This window comes from Zalophus californianus, chromosome 2 (assembly GCF_009762305.2).
Source record: "Zalophus californianus isolate mZalCal1 chromosome 2, mZalCal1.pri.v2, whole genome shotgun sequence".
Taxonomy (NCBI): Eukaryota; Metazoa; Chordata; class Mammalia; order Carnivora; family Otariidae; genus Zalophus; species Zalophus californianus.
In genome coordinates this window covers 147,235,054-147,251,278 of record NC_045596.1, presented here as the reverse complement: position 1 = coordinate 147,251,278, position 16,225 = coordinate 147,235,054, and the positions used below count along the sequence as shown (strand labels likewise).

At 40.0% G+C, this 16,225-nt stretch overlaps 1 long non-coding RNA gene across 1 annotated transcript in view; it reads left to right on the top strand.

The window, feature by feature from the left end:
- LOC113924860 overlaps positions 1 to 15,867 on the top strand; it is a 59,372-nt gene extending 43,505 nt beyond the window's left edge. The window contains exon 3 of the long non-coding RNA XR_003520831.2: positions 14,386 to 15,867. This is a non-coding gene — a long non-coding RNA (uncharacterized LOC113924860). The remainder of the gene's footprint in view (positions 1 to 14,385) is intronic.
- Positions 15,868 to 16,225: the final 358 nt, after the last annotated feature.

Below are 16,225 nucleotides of genomic sequence, written 5' to 3'. Positions count from 1 at the left end.
CTTAGCACATCTGGAGATCAGGTGACTCCTCCTTCTCTTGGTGCCCTAGAGAATCTGGGATGGAGAAGACGTTTTTATTCTTCCTCTTGTTCCCTTGACCTTTTAGCCTCTTCAAGAAAAACATTAAATGGCAGGGCATATATAATATTTAACAAAACCCAGTGATAGTGATAAATGGAAAATTAATATTCACATTTATTAAGCACTTATTATTTACCATCCACTATGTTGGATGCTTTACTGAATCTCGACAACTCTATGAACATGCACTACTATTATGCCTATTTTATAGGTGGGTAAACCAAGTCTTAGAGAGGTGAAACAACTTGCCCCAGGTCTAGGCAGTCTCACTAATGCTCTTAGCCACCGCCAAGATTCAAGTTCTAAATACAGTTGACCCTTGAACAATGTGGGAGTGGAGGGACACCAATTCCCCATCCCCACGCAATCAAAAAACTGCATATAACTTTTGACTCCTCCAAAACTTAACTACTAATAGCCTATCATTGACTGAAAGCCTTACCAATAACATGCACAGTCAATTAGCACATCTTTGCTATGTTATATGTATTATATACTGTATTCTTACAATAAAGTGAGCTAAGGAAAAGACATTGTTTTTAAGAAAATCATAGGCAGAGAAAATAAATACATTTACAGTACTGTGCAGTATTTGTCAAAAAATAATCCACATGTAAGTACTTGGCAGTTCAAACCTGTGTTGTTCAAGGGTCAACTGTAGTTTGGAATTTTCTTTTCTTTTCTGATTGTAAGTAGGCTCTACGCCCAATGTGAGGCTTGAACTCACAACCCTGAGATCAAGAGTTGCATGCTCTATCACCGAGCCAGCCAGGGACCCCAAGTTTGGAGTGTCCATGTGCTGGACATCTTCTCTTTGTCCTCCAGATCTTCTGTACATTTCTCCATTCTGTCTTATGCACTGGGAGTTGACCTTGAATTATGCTGATGGCTCCTTTACCCTTTGGTCCCAAAGGGAGCATTAGCAAGAGATTGGAGGGAGAAGGGGAGAGAGGTCAGCTCTCTCCTGCCTTGTCACTGCCCCGTGGCTGAATCCTGCCACCACAGGTGTCAAGCTCTTGTCCTGTGGCTCTTTCCACTAAGCATTTTCTGTCTCCGGCTTCCGGTAACCATTTCTCCACTTTGTCTAGGGGTGGTAACACCTGCAGGACCAGCCCCGGGACTTACACTAATCCCTGTGGTTTCTCTATACCCTGCCCATACCTTTGTAAATAGACCTTTCACCAAACCCTCTCCAGATTTCCCCGTTATGAGTATGCCATTTGTTTCCTGCTGGGACCCTAACTGATCCGGTCTCTATGGGTGTTCCCCCTTCCTTGACCTGGTTCTAGCTTCAGGTCACACCCGTGACTCCTGTGCCCTCTGAGTAAACTCTGCTACCTTCCACAGAAAGAGAATGCTCAACTCTGGTTCTTTCCTGATTCCTGCAGGCTCAAGTAGTTGGGAGGGTGGTGGGCCTTGGGAGAAGGGGAAGGTGCAAAACTTGACTCCAGTTCCAGTTCAGTCTCCCCACCTAGGACGGCTTCTGGGACTGCTGATGCCTTATTAACTAATTACACCGCTCAAGAACTTAGAGTAATTATTGTCTCAGAGACACCATGGCCTAACCTATGTTGAAGAAGAGTATTTCTCTTACTAGCAGGGCTGTGGCCCCGACCTGTGGAAATAGTGGGTCTTCATTATTGTCCCTAAAATTACTGGATTTAGATTCTTTTTTTTTTTAAGATTTTTTTATTTTTAAGTAATCTCTAATCCAACATGGGACTCGAACTTACAACCCTGAGATCAAGAGTCTCATGTTCTCCAGACTGAACCAGCTAGATGCCCCTTGGATTCAGATTCTTTTCTGCTCTGCCTGGGGCCCTGGCAGCATGCACAAAAGCCCATAATAGCTTTTAGTGGCTTCCTGGAGAATGTCACCAAATGTGATAAAAATTACTTTGCTTTAGAATTTGGGGGTGGGGATTTGAGAGGTGCTCACTGATTCTTCCTTGTTAGTTAAGTAATTGAGATGAACAATCTTGCTTCTTTGGAGTTGCCTTTCTGCTTCACATTTTCCCTCAAATTCTGGATATAAGAGTACATATAGAGTCCTTGGGAAGATCTTCAGAGATGTATCTAATTCAGTTTTTGAAGGGTCTTCTGGAAAAAAGTTACAGATATTGGCCGGGGATTTTCTAGGTGGAGAGAACAGTTTGTGAAAAAGCACAGAGGCAGGAGAAAGTGTGTGAAATTCAGGGGAACCAAATACAGGACTGTATGATTCCCAGGGTTCATCTAGTTCAAACATCCTCAGACATCAAGGATGAGCGATCAGATAGAGTGTCCACCAGGCCACACAGGTGTGTATAGCTGACGTCCGCTCAGGTTGGTCGGCACCCTTGCCTAGGGTGACCAAATATCCCAGCTGCCAGGGCCATCCCAGTGTTAGTACCAGAAGTTCCATGTCCCAGGAAACCCATTAGTTCCAAATAGACTGGGACAGTTGATCATCCTCTGCTGCTAGAGTAGTTCAATATTTTGGACATCACCCCTGCATTAATATATAAGCACATATACATTCATACAGCTAATGTTTTCTTTTTTTAAAGATTTTATTTATTTATTTGTCAGAAAGATAGAGAGAGCACAAGCAGGGTGAGCAGCGGTCAGAGGGAGAAGCAGCTTCCCCGCTGAGCAAAGAGCCCGATGCGGGGTTCCATCCCAGGAACCCGGGATCATGACCTGAGCCGGAGGCAGACGCTTAACCGACTGAGCCACCCAGGCGCCCCATAATGTTTTCTGTATATGTATTTATGTTCTTGGGTCCTTGCTTTCCAAGTTTACACCTTTAATAGCACTCTTGCTCTTTTAGTATTGAGCAGGATTTCTAACCCAAGACTGTATTGGGTATCATCAAACATGACCTCCTCTCGCCCTGATGGTCTAAAGTATTTTTCCACGCCTGTAGTCTCTGAGGCATCTTGAACTTTCCCTTCCTGCCATCAGAGTGAGTTTCCCTCAAGGATCTTTGAAGAACTCTCTTCAGACTTTTCTGCTTAGAGGAAATTCCTTTTGAGCCTCCGAAGATGGCTGACTGTATTAAAAGAAGCGCAGCTATGACTGGAATGTTTGAAGACTGCTCCAGAAATTGTGGGCTCATTTTGGTTTTAATTTTAGCCCATGAATTACGTATTTAATATAGACCAATTTGCAAGAATAGCAGATATCCCAGCTGACTTCTGTGGCAGGCGGAGTGTTCTTCCTATCTGTCATTCTCTAAGCCAAACAGCTGTGCTCTGAATCTGCTCAGCAGGCAGCTGCTGGGTGCCGCAGTCCTGCCAGAACATTCTCCCACTTTGAGGCCACACCTGGGAGCCCAGAATGTCACCGGACAAGCCAAGCGAGGTGATGCGCGCCGTGGAAAAGTCTGTTATCACTCCATCCCTCACACGCCCGAAACCCACAAACATCTGTAAACGATTTGCCCAAAAGTAACATCTATGTTGAGTGAGAGGTCTGAGAAGTGCCTGCTTGATGTAAAGACATATTCATGTTCAGAAAAGTGTTTCTTTGTCGGAGGCTCAAGCATTCATCCCTAACTCGATGAGGACAGCAATTATCTCCAATCTTGCAGAGTTCTCATCACCATCATTATTTTCCTTTTGCTGCAAAATCAGCTTTGGAAACACAGCAGGAGGAACAACTTGCCAGGTTCGTGTCCCAAAGGAGTGACTTTCATGCTCCACTCTTGTCCCCAGGGTCACATTTTCTGTGTCTTAGCTTTGGCTAAATCCATGCCCATAGAAAAAAGCTGGAAGGTGCCCTCTGCTGGGGCCTGTTCTGCCTGCTAGACATCACTTAATTATGGATTCAACAAATATTTATCGAACCGCTCCCATGTGCCAGATACTGGTGAGGGCTCCCCACCTCTGTCGTCTGACTGTTGGTGGCAGCTTCAGACCAGCTTGGCAAGGATACTTTGGAGAAGGTGCTAGCCAACGCACATTACATATTTGTAAGTTCTATCCCTATTTTTCCATGATTTGAGTAGGAAATGTGAACTGTATTTAAGATCATGAGCCTATCAGCTACTTTCTTTCCACGAAGCTGTATACTTTTGGGGCTTGAAAGGGATTTGGCAGTCCCGTGGTCACTTAATCTCAAGGCTGTCCCACTGACTTTTCCATATCTGTGTTTATTTGCCTTTCTGCCTTCCCCTATCACCAGGTGAGCTCCAGGAGAATGGGCCCGGTCATACTAATTACAGTATACCCAACATTTTAGTTCGGTATCCGGTGTGTCGTAAGTGCTGCAAATTGGTTGATAACTGGTTGCACGAAGGGATAGTTCTGTTGAGGCACGTGACTTGGTCAAGGTCAAAAATTAGTGGCAGACCCAAGACTCAGATTCAGATTCCCTGACTGTTTGAATCCAGTACTCTTCCTATTTCATTACTTGTATCAAACAGAATACTCAGATGAGGCTGAGCTGGTGTGAAAGCTTCCTCTCAAAGAGGTCGGAGGCAAGGGGTATGGAGACAAAGTGAAACAACAACAACAATAAAAGGTTGTGCTTTCAAGTTTAAAGATTCCAATTTAGAAATGAGTCTTGATGGCACCTAAGTTCCATTCCTTAACAAATCAATATTTGGCTTCACCTAACACCTATATGCTATGTACCATCTGGGTTCTAGAGATGCCACTTTTCATTTTCTTGTCATTAATAGGAATTCCAAAGATGAGATATTTGGCTGAGTAGCTCTGATTTTCTATTAATTAATTGTCCATTAAAAAATTCTCTTCTCTATCCTTGTATTGAAGGCTCGGGGGCATGTTCTCAGGGTCCCAGCACTATCTGGAGTATAGTTTGAAACTTCCTTACGCTGTCCATCCAATCCCTCATTGATCAAGAAACTGAAATACAGAGATGCAAGGGACTAAAGATCCACTGTGACCAAGACTGTGGGAAGCAGAGCTCAAGAAGACCCTGGATTTGCTCGCCAGCCAAGTTTTCTTTCTGCAAAGCCTTAAGATATTGCTCAGGAGATAGTGGCTGAGCAATTTCTGTGTGTTCCTCATTAAGACTTCATTAGGACCACTTAAACCTAGTAATGAGGGGCGCCTGGGTGGCTCAGTCAGTTAAGCATCTGCCTTTGGCTCAGGCCGTAATCCCAGGATGTTGGGATCAAGGCCCGCATCAGGCTCTGTACTCAGCGGGGAGCCTCCTTCTCCCTCTGCCCCTCCCCACCCCTTGCTATCTCTGTCTGTTCCAAATAAATAAATAAAATCTTTAAAAAACCGAAACAGGGCGCCTGGGTGGCTCAGTTGGTTGAGCGACTGCCTTCGGCTCAGGCCGTGATCCTGGAGTCCCGGGATCGAGTCCCGCATCGGGCTCCTTGCTCAGCAGGGAGTCTGCTTCTCCCTCTGACCCTCTTCCCTCTCGTGCTCTCTGTCTCTCATTCTCTCTCTCTCAAATAAATAAATAAAATCTTTAAAAAATAAAAATAAAAAAATAAAAAACCGCAAACAATGAGTCATGGAACACTACATCAAAAACTAATGATGTAATGTATGGTGATTAATATAATAATAATAAAAAAAGAACTTTCTTCACTAGGTTCTTACTATGATTAATTCTTAAATGAGTTAATATTTGTAAATTGTTCAAGACATTGTCTGGCACATATGAAGTGTCATAAAATGACTGTTAAATTAATAAATAAAACCTTTAGTATATCTGTTTTTAAAAATGAACAATAAAATTATCTGCTTACTAAAAACAAAACAAAACAAACAAACAACAACAACAACAACACCACCTAGTAATGAGAAAGCCCCAAACTCAGCCCAACCGAGGTTCTGAGATGGGGTAAGAGGCCTGAGTCACACAGACAGACGGGTCCAGATAGACCAGCAGAGTCACTGTGGATTATTGCCTTTATATCATGCAAGTAGCTGGCAAATTGAGGATTTGTGGGTGGAAGTGAATAAAATTAAAAACAAATGCTTGTCTAATATGAGAAAGAAGCAGGAAGAATTTTGAAGAAAATTAATATTCTACATTTTTCTGATGAGAGGGTTAGCGAGAGGAATCTTGCTAATCTGGTAAAAAATTTCCTTTTACAATGCCACTTTTATAGACAAATTAAGCACACATATAGGAAATTGTGAAAAAGGTGTATATACTAAATTCTTAATAGAGGTTGCCTTGGGGGCATCAAAGTCAAATTATGAGGCACTTTTATGCACTATTTTTTATTTCTATCAATTCTTCTTTAATTAGTAGAAACAGGAATGCCAAAAACATGATAGATTTAATTTTTTATTTTGTTTGAGAAATTGTTCAAATAATTAAAATTTTATATGGCTTGTATTTAAGCAAACAGTTATTGGAGCCTCTATTATGAGCATTCAACTCAGTACTGTGTGTGGAGAAGGTTTGTCAAAAATGTTGATGTATAAATATTGAGAATGTAGGGAAGGAGTGGGGGTGGTCTTAGTGCTAGTTTCCAATGAAAGGTGACATTGGAGCGAAGACTTGAAGCATGAGGAGAATTTCCTTAAGAAGCAAATGTGGAAGATTGCTCCTTCCAGGTTGAGAGAACAGCATGAGCTCCATGAAAATGTGACAGCACACGGTCCTTTGGGACAGGATAATAGATTTGTGTGAATAGAGCACATTCTCTTGAGGGAGGAAAAGGAGTGTTTGATGTAAAGAGCTTCAAATGTTATGCTAGAAAGTCAGGCTCTTCTGTAGGTATTAGGAAGCCATAGGAAGCTTTGTGACTGAGGAAATGATGCGATTTTACTTTTATGTTTGAACATGAAAAAAATTTTATACTTTTTATATATATATATTTTATACACTGTTTTGTAATAATCCCCCCTCCTCCCATTTATTAACATTTTGTGAATGTCTTTTCATATCAATAAATAAAACACACATTATTTTTAAAGTAACATATATGGAAGAACTGGAATTTATTTCACTAAATCCATTGATGGATGTTTAAATTAGTTCACATATTTGGATTTATTTATTACTATTATTATTATTTTAAGATTTTATTCATTTGAGACACAGAGGTACAGAGAGAGAGAGAGCATGAGCTGGGGGAGACACAGAGGGAGAGGGAGAAGCAGGCTCCCCGCTGAGCCAGAAGCCCGACGTGGGGCTCCATCCCAGGACTTCAAGATCATGACCTGAGCCGAAGGCAGATGCCCAACCATCTGAGCCACCCAGGCGCCCCATTATTATTTTTTAAAGATTTTATTTATTTGAGAGAGAGCGAGAGAGAGCATGTACAAGTGGGGGAAGAGCAGAGGGAGAGGGACAAAGTAGACTCCCCGCTGAGCATGAAGCCTGATGTGGGACACGGGGCTTGATCTCACGACCCCGAGATCATGACCTGAACTGAAATCAAGAGTCAGGCGCTTAACCCACTGAGGCACCCAGGCATCCCTCACGTATTTAGATTTATAAACAACACTACCCCAAGCATCATTTTACATATACCTTTGTTTTCTTGTGTAATTATTTCCTTTGAATGACTTTTTGGAAGTGGACTTGCCTGTTCCTTTTGAGGTATCCAATTTTTCTTTCATGTTTCAGAAATTCCTTCCCTTATGCAAGATTTTATCAGTGTTCACTTTTATTATTGTTTAATGTTGAATGTTTTAATTTTGTATATATAAATCTTTAAGCCATTTTAGATTTATTTTGGAATACAATATGAGATGGGGAATCTAACCTAATTAAAATATAGTTCACCAAAAAAAAAAAAAAATAGTTTGCCAGTTGTCTTGCTGACTATTAAAAAATACGTTTCTGGGGCACCTGGGTATTTCAGTCAGTTAAGCAGTTGACTCTTGATTTCGGCTCAGGTCATAGTTCTCAGGGTCATGAGATCCAGCCTGGCGCTGGGCTCCATGCGCCTGCTTAAGATTCTCTGTCTCTCTCTCCCTCTGCTTCACCCATCTCCACTCTCTCTCTTAAAAAAAAAAAAAAAGGTAGTATGTTTCTTTCCTATTGTTTTGGAGTACTTTCCTAACCATATACTAAATTCTTACTTTGGATTGAATTTTAAATTGGATTTAATTTTTGGATATAGTATTTATTCCATCCATTTATTCTGGATGCAGTGCCACAATGCTTTCATTTTTGTAGCTTTACAATAGACAATACACAATAGGAAAATCTCCCCTTATTCTAGCTAGTTTTAAGTAGTTTCCCGTATGTGCTATAGTAATTCCCCTCTGTAAGCCTCAACATTAAATGAAATCTTCACACTTAACAGCCTTATGCTAATGATACTCCCAGGAATGATGAGATTAGAAGTGTCCACCCTTAAAGAAGGTGATGCTAGAAGAGGGGGATATATGCAGAAGTGGATGATCAATGAGAAGGTGGAATGTTTAGAAAAACCGAACACATTATTTTTTTTAAAGGAAAGTGAATCCAGATGGCTGTAGATGTTATATACATGTTATGTTATGTATCATATATATATGATATATATCATATATATAATTATGTATTTATTTTTTAATAAAGTCGTATCACACTCTATTTACAATTTTGTATTCTGCTTGCCAAAAATATTCACATTGTTTTAGGGGCATTTTCTTTAAAGATATCTTTTTATCCTTTATAAACTTTATTTTTATTGGTTGCATAATATCCCATCTGCTGGATGTCACAGGATGTCATGATGCTTTGTAAAGTTGCATAAGAATACTTCACTACCAACATCTCATAGAGGTCAACTACAGAGGAATAACTTGGAAGCATTAGAAGGTGTCAGGAAAAAAAAGATATTTCTCTCTGTGCTTGACTTATTGCTTGACTTAATGGTTTTCAGATTCAGCTGGCTTTTTGTAGATTCACTCTGGAGGATTATGTGCTTGAGTAGCTCTTGCTAATTTATAGATCCAGCCTAGTTATTTTCCTTCTATAACTATTTTTTAACTATCAGCATATTGTAAGGAATGTTTGGTTCTTATTCTTCTACTTCAGAAATCTTGATTATTTCATTAAAACTTTAGGTGTGGCCTTGCACCTGTGACTGAGAGGGCACTTTCATCTTTACACAAATGTTTATTTAAAACATTTAACTTTATGGTCCTTGACAATAATATTTTAAAATAGTCTTCCCCATTCTCTAAAATCATATTTTTCATCATTTATTTTTAAAGTGAAAAGGATTTTAAAGATAAACATTACCACAGCTCAGATAGCCAAGTGGTCTGCATGATCCAGGACTAGTGCTGGCTCCAAGTTTAATGGTTATTTTTCTCAAATTTCCCATTAGTGTTGTGAGTCATCCTTACGCTCTTTGTATAAACCCCACTTGTGCAGAGTGAAGGATTTTATATCCTAATATCTTATTTATGATTTTAATCTATATTTAGAAATGATATTGGCCTACATTTTCATTTGTATTGTGTTTTTCAGCTTTGGTGTCAAAATTAACTGCCAAGTTTTTCATACGTTTCTACACTCTAGACTGTTTGATGTGATGTAGAATGATTTGTTCTTTGTTTGGTAAACTTGCCTTGAAAATATCCTAATCCTGGCATACTTTCAGGGACTTTTTTTGTTTTGTATTTTATATCTTCTTATGGTTTTTGCCTTATAGTATTAATGTTTTTAACTGGTTTTGAATCTGTATTTATGACAAATTGTTCATGTGACCTAGATTTTTAGATTTATTAAAGCAAAATTATACTTTATCTTCTCTTATAATTAAAATAATTCTTTATAACAAGCATGCTACATTCTAATTTCCAATGCTGTTTGTGTCTTTTCTTTTACTTTCTTGTCAAGAAGTTTATTTTATTGATCTTTTATTTGATCTTAAAGTATTAGCTTTTATTGATATTAAGAGGAAAAGAGAAGGAAAATATATAATATAAGTGATCTGCATATAGATCAAACTTAGTACCTTTTTTTCTACTTGGTCTATTTCTAAGAGAGAGATGTATCAAAATTTCACATTTTTCTTTTTCTATTAGCTGTTGCTTTATAGGTTTCAGAGTTGTGTTCATAAGTGAATAAAAGTTTACTGTTGTTATATATTTTTTCCAGTTTGTACCTTTCATAAATGTAAAATATGTCCCTTTTTTAAACCAGTAAATGTCCTTTTCTTTACATTTTATTTGGTCTAATATTAATATTGCAATATCTAATTTCTTTTGCCATAGTCAGTCTGTTAAATCTTTTTATACGACTTTTTTCTTACCTGTTAGTGTATTTCTGTTTGCTTTAATGTCTGCCAAACCTAGGACTGCCTACATCTCTCTCGTTCATGTCATAAATCTTATTTTGTTGACTGTGGTAAAAGAAACACAATGTGTTAGAGATCAGTTAAAGAGTTCATCTAGTCTTTATTTCCAATCCTATGCAATGCTCAAATAATATCTAAGTATTAAGAACATTGTTGCAGGTATCAGCTTAAAGGTGGAAGTCTTTAATCAACCCCAAGTAGTCTTGGATTCTGGGGTGAGCATTGTTTACTTGGTGATTGCCAAGTGAAGGGACAGACAATAGAGGGGGCTTATTCTTAGCTAATATGAGTGGGTATTTGTTTCTGTAGAAGCTCTTTTGATTTTTTTTTTTCATTTGTTCTTTCGAATTTCTCCATGAATATTTTTCAGTTTTCCTGCTTTAAATTCATTAGAAATTTCTAAATTTCTGGGAATTCGGGGCGCCTGGGTAGCTCAGTTGTTAAGTGTTGCCTTCGGCTCAGGTCATGATCCCAGGGTCCTGGGATCGAGCCCAGCATTGGGCTCCCTGCTCAACAGGAAGCCTGCTTCTCCCTCTCCCACTCCCCCTGCTTGTGTTCCTGCTCTCGTCTATCTCTCTCTGTCAAATAAATAAATAAAATCTTAAAAAAATAAATAAATTTCTGGGAATTTTTCTAACATTCTTTAGTTTGGTTTCCTAACTCACTAATTTGTTCCTCAGCTCTGTCCATTATGCTATTTAGTCCATCGACTGAGTTTTTATTTTGTCAGTTACATTTAAAATTTATCACAGATGCAATATCTTCTTAAATCTCTCCAAATATAATAATAACTCTTACGTGGTATACACTCTGTAGGTGAACAACCTTGCCTCTCTCTATTCTAGATGTTGTAATTTATAAAAACCTGCACCTGGATGTGGCTATAAACTATAATTCTGGCCAAGTTTGTTGGCGCTGTCTTTTTATTTCCTTTCTTTTCATTCAGAGGATGCAGGCATGTCGTCTGGAGTTTCAGCACCTATCTTGCTACCATTGGGACAAGAGCCGCACTCTAAGAATGGCAGAGCCGAAAGATGGAAAGAATATGGATCCCAATGGCATCAGTGAAATGCTACACTAGCCTCGGACTCCCGCCCTTCATTCTCTTTATGTAACAAAAATAAACCCAATTTTCAGTTCGCTTTTAGTTGACATTTGCACAGTCATTTGCAATCCCTGATGAATGTAACCGATTCTAAAGTTCTTTCCTGTTTGCTCTACTAGCTTTTATTAGGTCTTCTGCCTACTGAGTTTGGTGTTCCTCTCATGGTGGGGACTCTCTTCAAGTAATTATAATTCTTTTTTGATGAGCATCTCTTTAATTAAGAACCCCTGCTTGCCTATCTGTAGAGATTACCTCGTTTTGTCCTTGATTGTTGGGGAGAGATAAAATGTTTCTGGGGAGAGACAGCCACATGTCCTTGGCATGGGGTCATTTATCTTTCCCATCAGTAGCCCCCTGGGGCCCAGTCTTGCTTTGCTGGCATAGCCCCAAACCTCTGCTATAATGAGTAAAGGCCACAGCTGCCTGGGACTTGGCATCGGTGGGGTGGGGGAGGAACACAGGGATGCAGGAGAGGGGTCAGCCCTGCCCAGGTGTTCCAAGGCCCCAACCCTAAACACCCCCCTCTTTTCTTTAATAAGGTAATCCTTTCCCTGAACTGCTTCTGCCCTAGTGGACATAAGATTTCTAGTTTACTCTTGTATTGTTACTTTGAGTGACCAATCCAGTGTGCTTTCTATTTCTCAGAAATGTCCCCCATTTTTTTTTTCCTGATGGTGCTTTCTTCTGTTTGGGGGCTAATCTGGATTTATTCTTTTTAAACCAGGGGTTCTCAAACCTTAATCTGGGTCCAAGTCACCTGGAGGTCTCGCTAAAACAGATTGTTGGGTCCTCCCCTCCAGTGTTCCTGTAGATGCAGAGAGAGGCAGGAGAAATTTGCATTTCTATTAAGTTCCTGGGTGACGCTGATGCTGTTAGCTCAGGGAACCACACTTTGAGAACCACGACTTTAAAATATATCTTTCGGGTGGGTGGCTCAGTCAGTTAAGTGTCTGTCTTTGGTTCAGGTCATGATCCCAGAGTCCTGGGATCAAGCCCCGAATGGGGCTCCCTGCTCAGCAGGAAGTCTGCTTCTCCCTCTGCCCCTCCCCCTACTTGTGCCTCTGCCCCTCTCCCCACTTTGTGTGAGTGCTTGAGCTCTCTCTCTCACAAAAATTATTAATTTAAAATATATCTTTCATTTAATGAAACTTTGGAAAACAGGTATATACATGGGATTAGTTTACCGTATTAATCCAATCTCAGAAGTTTGGTTCACTTCAAACAAATTTTATTTTCTAAAACCCATGATTTTGATAATTTTAAGGTGTTTTGTTTTGTTTTTTAAACATTTTTAAAAAAGATTTTATTTAGTTATTTGACAGAGAGAGAGAGAGACAGCGAGAGCAGGAACACAAGCAGGGGAAGTAGGAGAGGGAGAAGCAGGTTTCCCGCTGAGCAGGGAGCCTAACGCGGGGCTCGATCCCAGGAGCCTGGGATCATGACCTGAGCCGAAGGCAGACACCTAATGACTGAGCCACCCAGGTGCCCCTGTTTTTGTTTTTGTTTTTTTTTTTTTTTTTGTGAGAGAAAACGAGAATGTGGGGCAGGGGCAGAAGAAGAGAGAGAGAGAGAATCTTAAGTAGGCTCCACGCCAGGCACGGAGCCTGACATGGGGCTTGATTTCACAACCCTGAGATCATGACCTGAGCCAAAATCAAGAGTCAGATGCTTAACTGACTAAGCCACCCAGGCACCTCTACTTTTAAATAACTCCCTCCACGCTTCTTGTCCATTTAAAAATTATTCTAAATCTATTGCTCCTGAGTAATCTTGTACCCACTGTTGCCTTCTAGAACTCAATGTTTTCACATAGTTCAGATTTTAAGTGAAGGAAAAAACTCCCAAAAACCCATGTGTGTGTGTGTGTGTGTGTGTGTGTGTGTGTGTGTGTGTGTCTGAGCCTTCTTTGATATCTTTGCATCTATAAATATGTAGTATTTATGGACCAAGAAGAATTTGGGTATCTAAACATTGTTTCAGAAATCTACATTTCTTTAAGAGTAAAGGCCCCAAAGTGCCACATATCAGGCACATTCTACAGTGTAGCCTGAGACTGACTCAGATAATTTAACCATCTACTGAAGCCAATCCACTCACAGTTTTCCCAAAGTAGCCACTGGTACCTGAGAAATCCAAACAGAAGGAGGAGGCTAAATATATATTGCTTCCTTTTGTCTCATATCCTGTTTCTCCTTTCTTCTTGGGAATTTATTTTCAGGCCCAGTCACATGATTACATGCTGGTTTTCAAGATTAAATGTTCATATCCACTTTATGCTATGTTTTTAGAGAATGAGTCTAAATACATAAATGCATTTAGAAGAATTACTTGTATGCATGTGCCTGGAGGACACAGAATGTAATACACTTACAAACCTGCATGGTTTATTTTAACCTTGAGGCTTCTCTCCTTCCTTATAACAAGACAACCTTTCTTCCTCTGAGTCTCCTTAACTTAAATATTTGAATGTGATCTGAGGTTATATTATTCCCACTACCTGTCATTGAGTGCTGAGCTCAAACACTCCCTATTTTAAGCTCTAACTACTTTAATTTAAATTTGCAAGTAATTATTACCCCCTTGAATTTGAAATGCACATTCCTTTAAGTGCAAAAATCACACTCAAGTGAATCAGCTTAGGTATAAATATAAACAACCTTAGAGTAAAGGAAATCTAAATTAGCCAATCTTGTATTAACTGTAATCTGAACGTATCACACATATATTTTAGGCTGCAACATTCCTACTATAACCTAACAACTAAAAATACTACCTGTGTGCTTGAGGGTAAGTTATGACTGTCATGGGAACCATAATTTTGAACTTGAGATTTGTGGACATAAATCTCAGCTCTGTTTCTGCCTAAGCCTTAACTTAGACAGAAAAGACTGGTTGAGAGGCTCCTTTGCATACTGTATTGATAGCATGTGGCCTGACTATGAGCTATTGAACTCACCATCTATTTTTTTTTCAGATATCTCAATGTATGAAGATGTCCCCTAAGAGAGGACACCAGCTAGATATTGCTGACCTTCTGCTTGCCTGACTGCAGTGTAAATACCTGGGAAGGGCCAGATTAAATGGTCACTGATGTGTGAGAATTTTCTAGGTGAAAGAAATGAAGAAAGAAGAGTAATAATATCTTGGAAGTCTTTCTATACTATTTGGAGAAAAATAGTACAGCTGACCCTTGAACAACACGGGTTTGAACTGTGTGGGTCTACTTACACATGGATGTAGAGAGCAAGATGGAGTCACTCGTGTCAAGCCATGTCTTATGTCAAGCAGCCAAGGGTGGTGCAGCTAAGACCAGAGAGCACCAAAACCAGCACAGTCTGATGACACCCAGAACTGATAACGAGTAGAACCAGAGCAGATTTGCAAAGGTCCAAGCCTGATTAAACTCCTGTATAGAAGGAGGATTTTTGCAGCAAATTCTCAGACTCTCCTGACACTGACCCTTTCAGATTTGACCACATCAAAAAGGCAACTGCCGCGGAAGGCTCTACCCAACTGATCTCTGAACATGACAGAGATTCTCCACTGTTTGAACATAATTAGCAGCATGTGGCAAGAGCTGACCCTGACCTGACGGAGGCCTCCTCTTAACTGCATGCTCATGAACGGACTTCGAGTTGCGTTCGTTAGCTTCTTACTCCTTGTTGTATCTTGTTTGTTGTGTGACTTTATATGGTCCTTTGCTTTGTGTGACACGTATGAAGCCAAGTTACGTGAGGAGTGACATGTCATTGAATTTGGAATCCTGAAGCTGCTTTGCAATTACGTTAACCTTGCTGTACGATTGAATAAAGCTGACACTATGGAAAGACACAACTTGTGTGTGTGCCTTCATAGTGTGCTCACACTAGGACTGCTTCTGCACATTCCGGAAGAGGGTGAGGCCGCCATTCTGGTTTTGCTTCTTCAAGAGGTGCTGGGTGCTCTGTGATTCTCTTCCAGCAACTTGTGAGGAAGTGACTCATGCCCTCTAGAGCCACATCGTCCCATTGGAAATAGAAGCCCAGAGAGAGGTACATACAAGAGGCCTGCCAATGCATGTTGACCAGATGGAATAATTCTGACACACGGTTCATTGGCAGTAAAGAGCTAACCTCGAAAAACAGTGTTGGCTGGCCCTGGTGGCAGAAGATGGCTGAGAAGAGGGTTTGGAAGGTTATAAGTGGAAAAGAGACTGGAAGGTGATTGGAGGCTGGAAGAAGGGATGTTCCCGGGTCTGTCCATCCAGACACTGTTAAAGCAAGAGACAGACCTGTGGGACCTCCAGGCTCGTTGCCTGTGTGTGAACTTTTTACACTGCAGTGCTGTAAATGTATTTTCTCTTCCTTATGATTTTCTTAACATTTTTTTCTCAGCATTTTTTCTCTAGCTTACTTTATTGTAAGAATTTGTATATAATATATATATAACATCTAAAATCTGTGTTAATTAACTGTAATATAAGAAGGCTTCTAATCAACAGTAGTCTTCTAGCAGTTAGGTTTTGGGGGAATCAGAAGTTACATGCAGGGTTTGGACTGCATTAGAGTTGGCACCCCTAATCCCTGTGTCGTTCAAGGGTCAACTGTATTATCTTGAGAATAGCTGTAAGCATAAACAGTGGTGGCTTTTTGTTCTGTTTTGTTTGAAGAATTTGGAACATCAAACTATGGCTCTGGAAAAGGGGTTTAATCTCTTAGAACACCAGTATTCTTACCCATAAAGAGAAGGTAATGATACTCACCTTTCAGGGTTTTTGTGAATATTGAATGAGAGAATATGAGTAAGATGTTTGACACATGGCTTGTGCATGCCAT